General features: G+C 38.0%; 1 protein-coding gene across 2 annotated transcripts in view; it reads right to left on the bottom strand.

Moving 5' to 3' along the window:
• The window catches only part of vps13b (vacuolar protein sorting 13 homolog B), a 394,105-nt gene that overhangs the window by 41,704 nt on the left and 346,300 nt on the right, over window positions 1–6,101 (bottom strand). The window lies entirely within an intron of this gene.

Here is a 6,101-nt window from a genome sequence, read left to right as displayed (position 1 = left end):
ACACACACACACACACACACACACACACACACACACACACACACACACACACACACACACACACACAATGCATCATAACACAGGTTAGACTTACAGACAGAAAAAAGAACATGGATAGTGTGTGTGTGTGGACGGGTTTTTCCTACAACGTGGGGTATTTTTTTACAAAAAAAGCAGCCAGGTGGGGACCAAAGTGAATCATGGGGACCATTGTCAGGTCCCCACGGGTCCAAATGCATGTTACAGGTGTGGGGTTAGATTTAGGACCAAGGTTTAGGTTAGTTTTATGGTCAGGTAAGTTTCTGTGAGGTTAATTTTAGAGTATATGGTCAGGGTTAGGCTATAAAGTCTAAAAAACATGAATGGAAGTCAATGGAAGGTCCCCATGGGGTCGAGAAACAAACGTGCGCGCGCGTGTGTGTGTGTGTGTGTGTGTGTGTGTGAGGAGAAGAGAGTGGTTGAACTTGGAGGGCTCTTTCCCCACACATCTAAATAAAAAACACTTAGCTGGGCTCTTAGCGTTTTAAGCTACAGATCCATCACTTCCTTGTGGAGCACATCCATGTGTGTGGCTGGGTGTAAACACRCTGCCTCGGGATGACAGCAATAAACAGATTCTGTCCTGCTTTATGACATMCAAACAGCTTTAGAGTGGTGACAATTTTCCAACTATTTTCCATAAGACATTTCTTGTTTTGCGGGCCTCAAAATGGCAAAAAGGGTTCAAACTATGTGAAGTGGCAAGACATCTGCGTTGATTTAGAACCACTGTTTTAATTGCTTTCTCCATTACACAATATTCACATTGCCACAGACTGACTAAGCTGTAACAAAAACATGAAGAGCAAGTCTCTTCTGCATGACCTCTCCACCTAAATCTACAAACACGCAGGGCAAAAAGGCAAATGGGGCTGGTCAAACGTCCATCACACCTCTGCTTTGCTGAGGTCATTTACGGATCATCTGTCCACTTTTCACCACAAATCGCTTAGCACTACCTAACAAAGAATCCCATTTGTCAAACAACGTGTGTGTTTTCAGKAGATTATGGTAAGAATATGGGAGCAGAATCATAAATATGCAGAGAGATCTTAAGTTCTGTTCCCTCCTGAGGCCCCGTGGTTGGCCTTTCCCCTCAGTGAACTCTTCGTGTCAGCTCTGCTGCCAAGACATTGTCAAACCTGAAAAAAAAGGGAGAGGAGAGACCGCGAGGAGGACAAAAAATATGGAGAATGACAAGAAGAGACAAGAGGTGGTGGTGGTGGTGTGTGTGTGTGTGTGTGTGTGTGTGGGGGGGGGGGGGGTGTCCCTGGTCTGATCATCTCCCAGAGGGTTAGCAGCCAGGCTGAAACCCAGGAAAACAGTTGGAACATTTATACTTCGGGTCGTCGCTTCAGTGTGCGGAACATTTAGCCAATCTGTTTTAAGAACAACAAATTACCCCTGAGGTCAAAGAGCATGTGGGGACCATGGTCAGGACCTTCTATGTTTCTCTGCTCTGCAGTCTTTCCTTTCTGTTTGAAGAAAGATTTCTTTACAATAACATTCTTAATCAAAGCCTGTGTTCACTTTCTTCACGGCTGCGCCTCCTCCTCGTTGGCTGCGTTGGAAATGACTTCAGTTTCTCAGACCTTTTGCTCAGTGGACTTACTCACAGGAAAAGTGGCAGAGTGGTGTAAACACCCAGCTGGTGGAGGTTAGGGTTAAGCCTGAGGGTGGGGGACCACTAGAATCCCTAAGCCAGCACCAGCAGTGTAATCAAGACCAGTTAAGATTATAATGGTTAGAAGGAAATTTTGAAAACATCTATAATATGAGATTTTCTGCTCTTTTGTTCCCAGTTTCTTTTTCAGTGACTTGATCCTGATGAGATGAAAACCTCATTTGCATCGCGGTGTATTAATGTCACTGTAAGGTTCTCAGTGGAACTCAGCTGATAATTTTGTTGAAAATGTTGAGGTGGCAACCTCAGATCAGAGCCATGTTTTTCCCAAGCGCCATCTGTGAGGACAGATTTGTTATTTCAACATTTCCCCCCCTCCGTTCTCTCCACATATTTTATCGTGCCAGTGGCTCAACTTGACCTTTAAGGGAGAAGTCATAATAACGGCTCTACTCAAACTTCAAACGGCGACTGGCGCTTTTGTTTTAATTCATCTAATTCTGCTCTGACTCAAGCAGTGGAAGAAAAACAGCAGTGACACAGATGAACCGAACACGTAGGACAACAAGAATGAAAAATAAGAAGCTGTTTTGCCTCTTTGTGACGTACATAAGGGCTGTGACACTGAGAAAACCCAGTCAGCCATATGTGGTCATTTTCTGCACATGCTTTAAGCCGGCCTTCACACTAACCATATCTGATCATCAGCAGGAAAACTGCATTTAAAGAAACAAGAAACTTAACTTGAAATCATTTAATTGAACCGACTTAATTCAAATTATTACTCATGGTAAAATCTATTTATTTAAAGAAACAGTTTGGAAATGATTTTAAATGCAAATTAATTGAGAATGAAATGTTCAGTCAGGACCAGTGAACTATCCTGCCAACAAAACAGGACTGAAGCAATAAATCTGAATGTATGAAAAGACTAAATTATGGTGGAGTTAAAAGATTTTGACTTTATTTGGTCAAACATATTTAATGTAATATTTCTAATACTCATATCAACTCTGTGCAACCTACTTGTTTTTTATTTGAAAAAATATTTTTAGTAAAATGTCTTTTGTTTTTAACATCAGATATTCGTCTGTCAAATTCTAACTTCATCTGCTGCTAAATATTTTAAAGGCTCCTTCGCTGCTCACAGCAGCTGGCTGTGGGTGAATGCTTTTTAGTCCAAAAGCAACTAAAAACACATCTGTTACAAAATTTTTCAATATTTGCTTTTCAGTGTAAAATAAAAATTTACATCTTTCTTATATTCCTTTACTCCCATAAGACAGATTGTGATGACTGAGTCATGGTGGACATTAAGTTTCAAGAACAATTCAGGCTGACAGCTTCAGCACAGAGCATTAAAATCCAAGGTTTAAGCAAAAACATTAAAAAAATCACCTGTACTTTCCTAGATTTTCAGATTAGTTCAAACCTAAGAGGAGCCTTCAACAAACGACATTGTTATTTATTTACCAAAGATATATGGCCAACTATGCCAACAAGTTTGCTTTATGTATTAAGAACTAAAGTAAAATATGGAAGAATTATGTGAAAAGTTAAGCACAGCACATGTTTTAAGAAGATGTGGAACCACCCTTAGAAGTAATAACTTAAAGAATTTGTTTTCCTGACTTTATCAGCCTCTCATCTTTGTGGAAGAATTTGGGAAGACTCCATGTTTTAGTTTACTAAGATTTGTTAGTATTTTTTCTACACAGCTCCAAGTTTCTGCTTTCTTTTGCCACACCATACTCAGTTAATCTCCWGTTGTCTTATCGGGGACACTTTTAAGTTTTCCAATGTGCGTATTGAAGAGTTTGACCTTGGTGTGAACTTGAAGCCATGTCCACTCTCATGAAGACAGCCTTTTGTGCCTCTGAATAATCAAATCCACCTCAAATTGTTGGGAAACTGAGTTATATAACTCTCATAAGTTGATGAGGTAAGAAATACTTCTTAAGGTCTTGTCTCCACTACTCCAAATATTGTTTTAAAGACATTTCTCTGTTTATGAAAAAGTCTCCGTCCACATGATGCTACCAAAAATAATAAAATGCTCCTAATTTCATAATACTGGAGGATTTCAATATTGTCCCTTCATTAAAATCTACATTTGGATATGCTGAATCTGTCTTTAGTGAATGGTTATGTGACACAGAGCTTTATGGCTTTTGTAATTAAACCTTCACTTAAGAAGTTTTATCTTGATTTAGGAACTCTGTCCAATTATAGACCAATATCTAATCTCTGATTTATTGAAAAAAGATTTTTGAGAAAATAGTTGCAAATCATGTGTGTAAACATCTGGACATAAAATCATCTATTTGAGTTTCAGTCAGGGTTTAGAACTTATAGCCCAGAAACAGCACTGGTGAAAGTTACTAATGATATTCTCATGGCCTCAGAMAGTGGACTTGTGTCAATTCTTGTCCTGTAAGATCTCAGTGCTGCATTTGATACAATTGATCACAAAATTCTATTACAGAGTCTTGAATTTGATATTGGGATTACAGGAATGGCTCTAAAATCATTTAAGTCTTATTTAATTGACAGATTCTAGTTTGTTAATGTTAATAATGAATCTTCATCTTACACCAGAATTAGTCATGGTGTTCCTCAGGGTTCAGTGCTTGGACCAGTCCTCTTTACTTCATATGCTTCCATTAGGTAAAGTTATTAAACAGCATGGGATAAATTTCCATTGTTACGCTGATGATACTCAGTTATATTTATCCATGAAACCTGATGAATCACTTAACTATAAGCATGTCTTAAAGACAGAATCTTAGATGACCTTTTCTGGGTTAATTTTGTGCTTCTAAACTCAGATAAGACAGAGGTTATGGTTTTTGGACCTGAACATCTTAGTAATAAATTTTGCAGCCTTTCACTTCCCCTGGATGGCATTAATCTGGCCTCCAGTTCTAATGTAAAGAAACTTGGTGTCATTTTTTGATCTGGATATGTCTTTTAATCCCAACATTAAAAATGTTACCAGGACTGCCTTCTTCCACYTGCGAAATATCACTAAAATTAGAAACATTTTGTTCCATTAATTAAAAAAAAACCGATCCATTAATTTATCAGTTAAATGTTGGACTATTGCAATTCTTTATTATCTGGGTGTCCAAATAAACTGTTTAAAAGGTCTTTAGTTGATCCAAAATGCTGCTGACAGAGTTCTGAGAGGAGTTAGATGGACAGATCATATTTCTCCAGTTTTGGCTTCTATCCATTGGCTCCCTGACAGTTTCAGAAAACAATTTAAAATCTTACTCTATCTTTATTGTGACAAAATGAAGATTTATTGCAATCTTCTGGTTTCCTTTGGCAATTTTTAACAATTATTTTATAATGTGTACCACTAGGTGGAGACATTATTTGAAACTACTGCAAAACAACATTTTTAGCATGGCAAAGGAATCTCTAGATTTTATTTCACATCTTTTTTTTAGTTTTCTCAGCTATTAATCACTTCAGCAAACTATCAAAATCTGATGCAACAGAATCAAGATGAAGAGAGACAAAAACAGAAGAAACTATGTTATTGATTATATGGTTTCCTGGGTCAAAGTAATAACTTGCGTGCACAATGTAGCATATTGTGATCCTCATCTGAATTATCCAACAATAAATTAAAAATTTTGGTTCAATAAATGCACATTGTGGAAAGTATTTAGAAAAAAATTCTCTCACTAAAAAGTCCCTTTAATGGTAAATGAGAGGTGTGAATACTGCAGAAAACTTCCCCAGCATGTAGACACGTCCTAAATTAAGTGATTATTCATTTTTTCTGGGCAGTGAATAACTCACACTTCAGTTTTCATTAACAACACACCTACTATGTGAAGACTTATATTGTTCATCTGCACAAACCCTGGATTTTTCAGGTTCAGCAGAATCAGATGTACTTATTCACATTAAGGTCAAACCTGAAGAGAACCTTTGACATGTTATCAAATCAAACGCTGAGCTGAAGTTCTGAATGAACTGAAAGTAACAGGGAACACCTGTCCGCTCAAAGAAAAATCAGACGGACAGAGTGATGACACAACAATCACGCCGGAGCACGAGATCACTACTACAAGGACTTTTTCAATTCCCACACAACTAGTTTGCAGGTTACCAAAGCAACTAAATGCATAACCCAAACATGGAACTTTAACACTGAAAGTTGGTGTTAAATCCTGAAAGATATAACCTCACCTAAACTCCATGTTATTTTTAGTGAGTCAATCAGCCAGCTAAGTTCATGGCGGGTACTTCGTCACGTCTACTGCCTGGTTCACTGCCTCATCATGTCTTAGGAGAAAATCATTAGCAACACTTTACTGTAAAAGACCATAAAATATCTTTCATTACCAAAGAGATGACTGGTAACATCCTGGTAAACAAACTCATTTTGCTTTGACAGTGTGGGGGTCCGGAAGACATAGAC

Source organism: Austrofundulus limnaeus, unplaced genomic scaffold (assembly GCF_001266775.1).
Source record: "Austrofundulus limnaeus strain Quisiro unplaced genomic scaffold, Austrofundulus_limnaeus-1.0 Scaffold74, whole genome shotgun sequence".
Classification (NCBI taxonomy): Eukaryota; Metazoa; Chordata; class Actinopteri; order Cyprinodontiformes; family Rivulidae; genus Austrofundulus; species Austrofundulus limnaeus.
Note: the sequence above shows the minus strand (reverse complement) of the source record. Positions and strands in the feature narration are given on the sequence as shown.